General features: G+C 44.4%; 1 protein-coding gene across 7 annotated transcripts in view; it reads left to right on the forward strand.

The window, feature by feature from the left end:
* Nucleotides 1-12,310, forward strand: part of Pced1b (PC-esterase domain containing 1B) — a 166,401-nt gene that overhangs the window by 25,453 nt on the left and 128,638 nt on the right. For all 7 annotated transcript variants that reach the window (XR_012909614.1, XM_075960482.1, XM_075960488.1 and 4 more), the window contains exon 2: nt 1,959-2,043. The gene's annotated coding sequence lies outside the window, so the exon portion shown is untranslated. The remainder of the gene's footprint in view (nt 1-1,958; nt 2,044-12,310) is intronic.

A 12,310-nucleotide genomic window follows, 5' to 3' on the forward strand; every position in this document is an offset into this window, starting at 1 on the left:
GCTTACTAAAATATTTGTGCATCATCGGCTTTCAATACTTGAAATCAGTTCAGTGCTTGGAAAACCGAGTGTGATTCCATGTGGAGGTTTTCAGATAGAGTGTTTCAGAGAGTTTTAGGTGTGCTTTGCCATTTTTAGTGCAGAGATGGTGAATTTTATTACCATTCCCACCATCCCACCCCGACACTGCATTGGGTGGTTCTCTGATCAGCGTGCTGTCAACAGCAAGGACTCTGTGATGTCAGGAGACTCTGTGTTTCCTTTCAGGGTCAACATATCAAGCGTTAGGTTGGTAAGAAATAATTGACTCCTGGCAGTTTCCCATGGCTCAGTCTGAAGAGCTTCGGGCTTGACCTCCAGCCTGAATCGTGCAATCACGAATTAGTGAGCATTGGTGAGACTGATTCCTTAACTGCCGAGCCTCGGTTTGCCAAATCAGAATAACACATGCTGTGTGGAGTTGATGTGATGGTTAGCAATTACATATAGAAATACTGGGTCTGGCCTGGCGGTGGTGATGCCTGCCTTTAATCCCGGCACTTGGGAGGCAGAGGTGAATCTGTGAGATTGAGACCAGCCTGCTTTACAGAGCAAGTTCCAGGAGAGCCAGGGCTACACAAGGAAACTCTGTCTCAAAACAAAACAAACAAACAAACAAAAAATACTGGGTCTGGAAGTATTAAACATTCAAGAAATAGTTAATAATAGACTGCTGTTACCAACCTAAAATAACATAGAGAGTTTCTTTGCTTTTCCTCTGGCAATTTCTGCATATATGGCAAAAAGGATGGTTGCTATGGTAGAGCGAAATGGGAAATGTTTGTTTGGCAAGCATGATTTTAAAAACCCAAAGCTTTAAAGGCCTTCCAATCCTGTATGCTCTGGTATGTCCTAGTAAGGTCACAGATAAAGTTTGATAGATTCAGTAGAGGATCTAAATAGAAAATGTACTGAAGCAAACCAGGAACAGAGTTTAAAAAAATCAAAAGCCCAGAGTAAAAACATTCTGGACTTTTGGCAGAGGTATTGGACTGACTGAATCCCCATGATTCTATGAGTTATTAATAGTGACTCTTTTTGACGTATTTTAAGTCGATATATATTTGTATGTTGCCATGTGGTATTGGCATGTGGAGACATCCAAGGCTTGATGGTCTATGGAAAACTGTGTAACCCTGGGAGAGAACAGGGAGGTGTCACCCTGTCCTCTGTGACTTACCTACCAGGATGCACTCAGCAAGTGCTCAGGGGACGATGGGCACTGCTGCCGTCCCTGGGACACGGCTTCATCTGCTTGGCCAGGAACTGTGATGAAGTCACGAGTTGGGCAGCAGTAGTGTCTCGGAGCTATTTATGACCACCGTAACAGTGAAGGCCTATATTAGAAGGCTGTGTTTACATGCCGTGCAGCAGACTGTGTCCGTGAATCATTTCCACTGTAACGTTCCATCAAACTGATCAACCAAGTCAGGGAAATCCAAGCAGTCAGTGTCAAGGCTGTGATTAACGCCTCTCCAAGTTAGCTCTACCTTGCTGGCTTCCCGCGTCTGAATGTGAACTGACTCCCACACCCTTCCATGCAGCCTCTCTCTTTCCTGGCCACCATGCTACACCTGCATTATATCCCCTCCACACAAAACATCAGGTAAGCAACAAAAAGTCCGAGGACAGAGCCCCTGTGTGCGTAATTTAAAAAGCGTATTTTTAGCACACGTTTATTGGCTCATTGTCATCTCTCCATTATGTGGCTTCAATTAGTGACCCTGCTGATTCGTTTGTGTCGCGATCAGTAAAGCCCTTTCATTTGTCCATTTAGAGGGACTTGGGGTTTTAGTTAATTATCCCTTCCTGAGCGCCTGAAGGTCAGACTATTACCTTTTGTTTCATTCTGAAGTTAATCTCCTCATTAAGACTGATAGAAAATGAATAATTAAATATGTGCCATTTTCATATTTCAGGTAATGAGAGGCCCTCAGATCCCAGAGGACACCACAAGAGGAGAAGAGTCAAGAAAGTGCGGAAGACCCTGTCTCCAGCAACCATGTGAGTCTCAATCCAATTATGGTGGAAAAGCTTCCGCTAATGTACTTCCCCTAAGCTGAAGCCAGTTGAAAATACTACTCACAGGGCTGGGCTCTGAGTCTCCTAGACTGCTGTGACCAAAACACCCAACAGACCGAGCTCAGCGGGAAGCTGTACTTGCATTCACAGTGCCAGAGAGACCTCGGCCTGTCTTGGCGGAGAAGGTGTGGTGGCAGGAGTGTAGATGGGGAAGCAGAGGCAGCTAGACCAGAACGGGAGGTGAATACAGCTCAAAGGCCTGTCCTGAAGGACCTACTCTTCCTTCTAGGCCCCATCTCCTAAAGCAGTGGTTCTCAACTTAACGTGTTATGATCCCCTTGGGGATCAGCTATCCTGCATATCAGATATTTACATTATGATTCATAACAGTAGCAAAAATGACAGTTATGAAGTAGCAATGAAATAATGTTTATGGTTGGAATAATATTCAAGGGTTGCAACATTAGGAAGGTTGAAAACCACTGTCCTAAAGATGCAAATAGTACCAAAATCTGGTTACCAAGTACTGAAAATATGAGCTTTGGGTGGGGGTCATTTTGTATTCAAACCACAAAAGCAGGGAACCTTTGACATACAGGTTCTCTTGGTTGGGGGTGTGATAACTATATCCAGACGTGTCTCACGCAGTAAGTGCAGAATGAGTGGAAGTGCATGCTGTGACAGCACCTGCTGGCTAGCCATAGAAGAGCTTCGTGGTGACACAGACAAAGGGACTGAGTGGTGTCAGTTGCCAGCCTCCACCCACTTACAGAGCGTACAAGTCCCCTTTGATTCGCTGTGCCAAGTAAGGGTGAATTGTATTAAGCTCTGGATAAGAACCCACGTCTCTAGGGTGTGAGGAAATCCAACTTGAACTAAACCTTTCAGTTATGATCAGGGGATCTTTTGGAAGGCTGAAGCTACAGAAAATAGAAAGATGATAGACGTGACTCACAAGGCCACAGCTGTGGAGTGGAGGCAAAGCCATCCACAACAGCCTCCAGGGTACAGTCTGAAGTCCCGCCAAACTGCCAGACATCATCCATCACCCCAGCCCTTCCTTTGCTTGTTGTCGTTATGGAAGCCCACTCAGCCCAGACCACTCCAGTGCCCTGCCTCTGGCTCCTGTCTCATCTCATTGGTTTTTTTGAGGTATCTTAAGCTCATCCCAACTAAGAGTATTCTCAGCCCTACTGAGGAAGCCCTGTCCTACTAGGAAACATCAAGGTGTCTTATTGGTTGCTTGTATTTGTTTACTCAAGACACAGAAAGTTCCCCAGAGGAAGAGCAAGTCTCAGCTGAGTCTAGAAGATTCAATATTTGACTGACAAAGACAAGCAGTGGGTACTTTAAGTGAGGAAGCAGTGTAGAGTCTCAAATATGGTACAGAAACTAGCCCCATGGGGGAGTGATGATGGCTAGGAGGACTGGCCAGCAGGAAAGGTCTAGGAGCTGGACCAAGGTCCTGGGATTTATCCTGATGGTCAGTAATGTCAGTGTGCATTGCTATGGTTGTAGGAGTGGTTAGATAATTTGACAGGAAGAAGAGGGGAGCAAAGCTTGTGGTAATGCAGCCCCGGAATGAAAAGAGAAATAAGATGCATTCGACCGGATCATTGCTTATATGAAAAAGGGGTGGCAATTACTGCTCAGAACTGAATCTTAAAAATTTGCTGTATCATTCATTATTTTTCTTTAAGTGGTCAACCTTAGTTAGACTCTTCTTGTAGGAAGACTATGTTGTTCCTTTACATGAGGGTCTAGGAAACAGCCTCTCTAAACTGCTCCTGCAAGAATGTGTGTCACAGGGGAAGAGCGTGGGAGCGTGCACATGGATGTATGTGTGTCAGAGGAGCAGGCCCATGGATGGGTGCTCAGCCACACAAGCAGTCTTGTGGCAACCTCATTTCATCCTTGGATGGAAATATTTTCTAGTCTTTGAAAAGCATTGGATGACAGAATGGGGAAATTGTATGATTTTTAATTGAGTGATGCATAGCACTGTTAGAAAACCAAACCTGGACAACTTCTATTTCATTGTGTCATGTTCTGGAGGAATGAACAGGACAGAAAAATAAAGCCTCTGCCCAGAACCAAATGTGTCTTAGTTACTGCTAGAAGGTAGGGCTTGGACTCACAAGAGTCCTGGATAACTGTTTGATGGCCAAAATAGGAGCGGTGATGTCAAGAGCTGTTTAGTTGGACACATGCGTTGCATTCCTTGTGTAATTGGAGGCTGTTCATTCAAGCCACCCCAGACTGGGTATAATCACACAGAAACTATATTATTTGCATTACTACTTGGCCAATAGCTTAAGTGTATTGCTAGCTACCTCTTATATCTTAAATTAACCCACCTCCATTAATCTGTGCATCAGCACAAGGTTGTGGCCTTCTGGCAAAGTTTCAGCTCTCGTGGAGGCATTTGTCTCCTGCAGTGGCTGTGTGGCTTCTCCCTGACTCTCCTACGTGCTCTCTCTCTCTCCATCTCTGTTTAGATTTCCCACCTGGCTTTACTCTGTTAAACCATTGCCTGAAAGCAGCTTTATTCATTAGCCAATAAAAGCAACACATAGACAGAAGGACCTCCCACACCGTTTCCCCTTTTCTGTTTAAATAGAAAGGAAGGTTTTAACTTTAACATAGTAAAATTACATATGACAAAACAGGTATCAAGCAAGAATTATAGTTACATTATTTAGTCCGTTTACATTTGGAAAATTAAGGAAAATACTCTTTTCATTTATCTTATCTTTGTGAGTCTAAAATTTTATATCTAATCTATCTTTTATAATTATAGCTCTTTTTCTTTAACTCCATCAAAGACTCCAGAAGGATATAATATTACCTAAGTAAAGAGGAAGTGCATTGTAAACAACTTGGAAAACTCTAGAATTGACAGAGACATCTTACTGCCTGGACAGTCACCCAAAGTTCTTCTGTAATGTTGCGGGCACCCATCTTCAGCCTACAGGCCATAGTATCTGGAAGACTTTTCCATGAAGGAGGAAATTTTCAAAACTATTTCACCTATATTGGTAGCTTGTCAGTCACTTTCTTCTGTGTCCTGCAGAATGTCTGGCAGACTCTTTCATGAAGCAGGAACCCCGAAGGACTGTATCACCTTTAAGCAAGTTCAGCAGTCGTTTCTCTATGGGTCCTGCACTTCCAGTTCATACAGCATAACATCAAGCAGTCCAGGCAAGAGCAGTTTCTTCCCCAAATGGCTAACAAACTTCTTAAGGAGCCTCTTCGGTTCCCATTATCTCTTGAAGTAGATTGGTGCTGTCAGGAACAGATGTGTCTCATTGTCATGAAAAATTCTAAGTTCTTTTTTTTTTAAAATATTTGTTTATTTATGCATTATGTATACAATATTCTCTCTGTGTGTATGCCTGCATTCCAGAAGAGGGCACCAGACCTCATTACAGATGGTTGTGAGCCACCATGTGGTTGCTGGGAATTGAACTCAGGACCTTTGGAAGAGCAGGCAATGCTCTTAACCACTGAGCCATCTCTCCAGCCCCTCTAAGTTCTTAAGACATTTGAAATGCCATATTCTGAAGGTCTCTGAAAGTTTTGAAGAATACCTATCTAACTGAAATATATCTCTATTTATCTAGAAAACCTAACTAACATGACAACAAGCTTGACTATTATTGATGACTATCTATTAACCTGTATTTCTTAATTATACATTACATTTATAAATGAGCTGCCCAAACACAATACCTTAATCAAGAGCAGAAATATATATATATAAAACAAAGTTGATCTAAAATTTGTATCAGCAGACCAAGATCTGTACCAATGCAAAGTATTAATATTGAGAGCATATCCCCCTTTAAATGTAAACAAACATCTATAAACAATCATTTAGGGAATTTGGGAATTGTTGTCTAAACTAGTTTCTGCTGATTGGAAGCGCTGTTAATCAGGTCTGTCATGGGGTATCCTGTGTGGCAGGTCCATCTCAGCCAGCAGTCCTGAAGCTGTCATGGATGTTGGATCATCTGGGCCATTGTTTTAGGGACTCTTGTTTCATTTGATCAAACCACATTAGTCTGGATGGAATCCACAGGTTCCCACACAATCCTTATTGCAAGCATTACATTTCTCTGGAGAACTAGCCGTGAAGTAAGCCTTGTGTTCATGACCTCTTCACTCAGAGTGTGAGTGGGAAGGAAAAGAGGTCCCTCTGGGAAAGCACAGTCTTCAGACAGCCCCAGTAGTGTGAAGGTTGAGCGAATCCCTTGTAGAAGGATCAGCAAACGTTGTTCTCTGGTCCATCGTGTGGAGACAGTGAGCCTACACAGGGAGTCCAGCACTCCCTGCCCCATAGGAATCCCTTCTTCATCTTTGATGAGCGCCCCCCCACCTCCCGCCACAGAAGCTTGAGTTCTGTTCTCCCTGTTACCATGGTTTCATGTATTGAAGGCCTGGCTCCCTGGCTAGGGTCGCTTGGGCAGGTTATGGAAGCATAAGAGGTGGGGCCTAACTGTAGGAAATCGGTCACTGGAATTGTATCTTGCCTTGCAACCTTGCCTCTATATCTCTGTCTCTCTGCTTGTCTCTCCCCCCACACACACACACTCCCCCTGGCTACCATTAGGTGAACAACTCTGATTTAAGCGCACCCTTCTGCTGTGACATCCTGCCCTGGACTGAGACCATGAGCCCAAATAAATATTTTCTCCTTTAACAAGTTTCTCTCTGGTATTTGCACAACAAAAGGCTACAGAACACACCCTTCTTCATGCTCCTCCATCTCTGCATAAAGCTGTAAGAGAAAAGAATTCATCCTGTCAAGACACAGTCCCTTCCTTTTCTGCCCACTCTTGTCCTTTCTCAGTCCCCACCTTTCACCCAGGAGAAAGTGTCTCCACTTCAGGCAGAGGAATGCTAGGTCCTGCTTCCTGTGCCCCAGGCTGCAGCCTTCTCTCAATAGGGGTACTTCTTCCCCATTCTGAGAAGGAAGGCCCCCAAAGCCAGCTATTCTCCTGCAGACACACATTTTATCTCTCCCCCATTCGGAGAAGGGATAACCCCAAACCCATCCATTCTCCTGCAGATCCCCACCCCCCACTTCAGTGGCCTGGCCCGGTTTGAGGACACGGGGAAGTCATTAGGAGACACTGTGGGGCTTAACTTGGAGAAGGCTGACAGATGCCCTGTAAAATGTGCATAAAGCGAGGACATGTGCCACCGAGAGTCTCTGAAAGGCTGTAAAGTTTTAGCACAAGCCAATAAAGTACTCAAGCAGTGTGGTTTTCATTGGACTCTTGTTTCATTAAGCACAGACCACTTACGAGATCTGTCTGCATGTCCAGCTTGATGAGACTTCCGTTTTGAAATTAGATCAGACACGGCCATAGGTAGTAAGTTTCCCAAGCTTGGTTCTGCCCTTCATGTAATATTCATGTCAACTCTTCCTGCAGACGTTTAGCGTTTTAGAATTAGTTGGATTCAGTTCATTTTATGACAACTTCAGTTTTTAATGCTTTGGCCATCAGACTCATCCTCCGACATCACCAGATCTCTGCTGTGAATTCCCTGGGCGGCCGTTAGCAACGGAGCCAGTAGGATCTTCTTATTTTCTTACTTCATTCTCCTCTCCCCCAGTGTTTCTTAATTTATGATTCTAACTTCACGATATTCTAGGGCTGACTTTTATTGGATTTTGCATCAAGACAAAGGTTCTTCTTTCTTCAGTTGTTTGTGCCAACATTGTGTTAGATGCAGAACAAATCACGGGAAATAAAATGATGTTTCTCATTTTCGGCTCATATTCCACTCCCTATCCCCCCTCCCACACACACACACCTTCTTTTGAGACTGGGTCTCGCTTTTAAGCATAGTTGAGTATGGCCTTGAACTTCTGATCCTTCTGCCTCTACCTCTTGAGTGTGAGGATTGCAGGCATGAGGCAGCCACCTGTTTTATGCAGTGCTGAGGAGCGAAATCACAGCTTTCACATGCCAGACATGCCCTCTAACAGAGAGCTACATCCCTAGCCCTGGGCCTCCCTGGTGTCCATGGTAACAAAGCCCACTTCAGTTATCAGAGAAGGTCACATGGTTCGAAAGAGGCCAGCCAGTTCGAATCCTCCTCCAGAATTTTCCTCCCAGGTCAGCTGAAAGGCTGTTGGTTGTGGGAAGGCTAGCCTTCTATTGTCCTCTTTCCCCAGCTTCTCACTAGGACTCCTGAACTCAGACAGAACAAAGCAATAGGCAAAGAGAAGCACAGATGAGAGATCATTAAATTGAATTCCAAAGCAGCAGTTCTGTCCTCAGGCAGCCCGGACCATTCCTCTGTGGCTTTTCCTATGGATGGGGTATAGGAGATTTTAAATTTTTATACCTATGTAAATGACTTTGAGTCATTAATTACCATTATTTGCTAATAACTCCACATTGTCACAGAAGTCAATCATGTGAATGTAAGTGCTTCTCATGGTAGAGTACTTACTTACCTGTGGTGGAGCTGCTTGGAAAATTCTTAAACCGAATGCACTGAGGTTTGGGGTTCCCTGGCTAATTTCCTTGAGGCAATTCTTGGTTATACCCAGTACCCTGATTCCTTGTTCACAGTTACAGGAAGTGACTGCCTTCATAGACTTCATTATTAATTCATGTTAATGAAAGCTCTGAAGTTTTGATTGGTGAATGCTCAGGTCCTATGTCACCTGTCAAGACACTGTGATTGTATCAAGAAGCTGGAATTTTGGTGGGGATCAGTCTTACCCATCTCTATGGACGATTGTCTTGCTCTTCCAGGCTGGTCTTTGGGACAGGGCCATCATACACTCTGCCAGAAGCAAGGAGAGGAGGCTCTTCTCTCCCCTTCTCTGGGTCCTTTGATAGAAGGCCCCCCAAAGGGCCCAAATTTAAGAGGACAAACTGAGGTGAACTGGTTCAGGATTTTATCAACTTTTCAGAAGAATCAAAAGACACTGAGCCAAATTCAGAGGGTGAGGGAAGGTAACAAAAATACCTGACAAAAGCAGCTTAAAGAAATAAGAGGGGTTTATTTCCGTCCACAGCTAGAAGGGACAGCCATCATGGGGTGGAAAGTCCTGACAGGAGCTTTGAAGCAGCTGGTCACATTGTATCCATATTCAGGAATGGACGGGGCTGATGCTCAGGGGGCTTTCACCTTGTTATTCAGTCTAAGACCCCAGCCCACAAATGGTGTTGCCCATATTTAGGACGAATCTTGCCACCTCAGTTAACATGATCAATCAGCTCCTCCGTTGACATGGCTTCTTTCTTGTGTGATTCTAGATCCTGTCAGTATTCACTATTACAGAGGACTAGGGCAGGGACCCTGACACAGTCCAAGATCTGCAGGATCCTAGTAGAAGGTGTGGCAGTTTGTAATTGGCCCACATAAGCTCACAGGGAGTGGCACTATTAATAAGGAGGTGTGGTTTGCTGGAGTAGGTATTGGCCTTGTTGGAGGAAGTGTGTTACATTGGAGGCAGGCTCATGTATGCTCAAGCCATGCTCAGTGTCTCAGACTACTTCCTGTTGCCTGCACAAGATGAAGAACTCTTAGCTACCTCCCCAGCACCATGTCTACCTGCATGCCACCGTGGTCCACCATGATGATAATGGACTGAACCTCTGAACTATAAGCCACCCATTAAGTGTTTTCCTTTATAGGAGTTGCCATGGTCATGGTGGCACTTCACAGCACTAGAAACCCCAAGGCAGAAGGTATTAGTGGGAGCAGGGCCTTCTCTCTCCATTGATGAGTACCAGGGGAGGCACAGGGCCCAACATGCAGACAGGCAGAGAGTGACTCTCACAGGGCAGGATGCAATGCCTCAGAAAGGAAATGGGCGAGGCCTTGAGATTCAGCCCAGGCCCTGAGGTCCCTCACCTGGTTTAGCCTCCAGCTCTTTACCAGTTTCTCAGACATCTCTTTAGAGTTTACCTTGTGGGAGAGGAAACTGTTGGAAACCTGTGTTTTCTCTCCCAAGACCTTCGCTTTTAAATACAGGTGATAAAAATCAGAACCCTGTTTGCCAATTACAAGTTGAGTGTCCTCAGGAAAGCCATTTAATTTTCCCAAATCTCAGGAGCTCATATGGAAAATTAAAACAAAAATAATAATTACCTTCTAGGATTATTTGAGGACAATCATTATGAGAAAGCGAAAAGCTGTTTAGACAGTGCTCACTCGGAATATAGCAATATCTAGCAACCAAGCTGGCCTGGACCGTGCTACAGGGGTTGAATGGTGGTGGGTGGGGTAGAATCTTTAGGTTGTCTAGTTTGAGAACCGTGGTCTGCTGTTGAAGTGGGCTCTGGGGAAGGGCCTGGACAAATCGCAGGGAGCATAGCTCCCCAGAGCTGGTGTGCGTGTGAAATACGCATGCACTAAACAAGGACCTAGCTCTGCTGATTCAGCGGACTCAAGGGAATGCCCGTTGTAGGGACAATGAAGGAGAGAAGCGTTTTCTATCAACTTTCTCTCCTAGAGTCCTTTGTACATGCACGTTCCTGACGCTCAGCTCTCAAAGCAACACAATTCCCAAATACACCCCAGATCTCCTTCTTCCTCAATCTTCGTTCATCCGGATGATCCGTATTTCGCTTTCTGTTTATCCAATAAAGGAAATTAAAATTTACTTCCCATTTTCCTGATCTCTGATGAGATTAAGCCTCTTCCTGCGTTTATCAACCATTGCATGTTCTCTTCGGCTTCTGTTACTTCACAACATGGGATCAGTTTAGGAGTTGGTTCGAGCATTCGTTGTGGTCATTCTACATTTCTTTCAGTTTCCTTAACCGTTATGACATCAGCTCGTCTGTTTAATTTTACAGCCGCGCAGCGCTTCAGGGCACACACAAGTGTTTGTCTGTCTTCTCTTGGAAGATTTCTTACATTAGATAGAATTCTTTCATCATTTGGACTCATCATGGCCCAAATCTAGAAATAAAAGCAAAAGTAAACTTTATAGTTTCCCGTTCATCTCAGTTTGAGCTTACTCGGACTTGAGTGAAACCACCCATTCGATCGCACTCAGCATGTTCTTGCTCAGCCTAAAGAACAGTATGGGCGGCAGGCTTTTGGAGATGGAAGTTTCACGACGTTAAAGATGTTCAGTTTAGGGTTTTAGAATCTGCGCTGCTGCGTGCTTCCACGGACCTCTGCGTCCCTCCCCACCAGTCATCTGTCGTTTGTCCTCCGTGAATGGGTACAGGGAAGGACTGGGCCTTCTCAGTGGAGTTCCTTCAGCCCTAGTGACACACTCGAAATACTTCAAAAACTTTTCAAAAATGATTTAAATTTTTTTTAAAAAAAATACACAAATCTACAAAATCAAGGTCTCTGTGAGTAGGATCTGTGCGTTGATGTTGCACCAAGACAACTTCAGGGGTCTTCGTGTGCAGCAAGAACAGGCCTTGCCGAGCGTGGTCGTCTTTGGTATACCTTCTGGCAGTCTTCGCTCAGACTCTGAGCTATGTTAAATTGGGACAGTATAACAACATCTTCAGTGACCTCTAGCCTATAAAGCAGAGTTGACGTTTACCCACATGGTATAATAGAATTTATAACTGAGCTCCATGCTTTGACATGGTATAATAGAATTTATAGCTGGTCTCGATGCTTGGCCTGCCAGTGCTTGGCAGAGGTTGAAATCATTTATAGACCTTCCTGCTTTTTCCACTCTTATGATATCCTCTAGATGAAGCATCATTATGAACTTTTGATTGAACTAAAAAAATAGATGGTCAGAGCAGAATGGATTAATCATGGGCGGTTAGTCACGTGACCTACTAATCCCGGAGACAGCCAGCAGCCACTTCTCCCATCTCCACTTTAGGGCTAAAACTAAAATGTATTTAGGGTGTCAAGGAAGCTTTGCAGAATGTGTTGTCAATGAAGAAGCAAGCACAATAGGGTTACAGTAAGACCCACTTCAGTGGATAACTGTTTACTCGATTAGCAACTATGCAATCAGCTGATTGAAAATAGTTCCTGCTGGCTGCAATGGCTCAGTGAGTAAAGATGCCTGCTGCCAAGCCTAACAATCCAAGTTCGGTTCCCTGAGTTTGATTCCTGGACCCACATGGTAGGAGAGAATAGACCTCTGCAAGTTGCAAGTTACCTCCACACACATGCCAAGAAATATACACTCCCCTAAGCTCACAATAAATAAGCAGTTATTAAACAGGCAAACTTGGGGCTATAGAGATGGCCGTTGTTAAGGGCAGTTGTTCTTATAGAGTACCTGGGT

The sequence above is a fragment of the Microtus pennsylvanicus genome, chromosome 2 (genome assembly GCF_037038515.1).
Source record: "Microtus pennsylvanicus isolate mMicPen1 chromosome 2, mMicPen1.hap1, whole genome shotgun sequence".
Lineage (NCBI taxonomy): Eukaryota > Metazoa > Chordata > Mammalia > Rodentia > Cricetidae > Microtus > Microtus pennsylvanicus.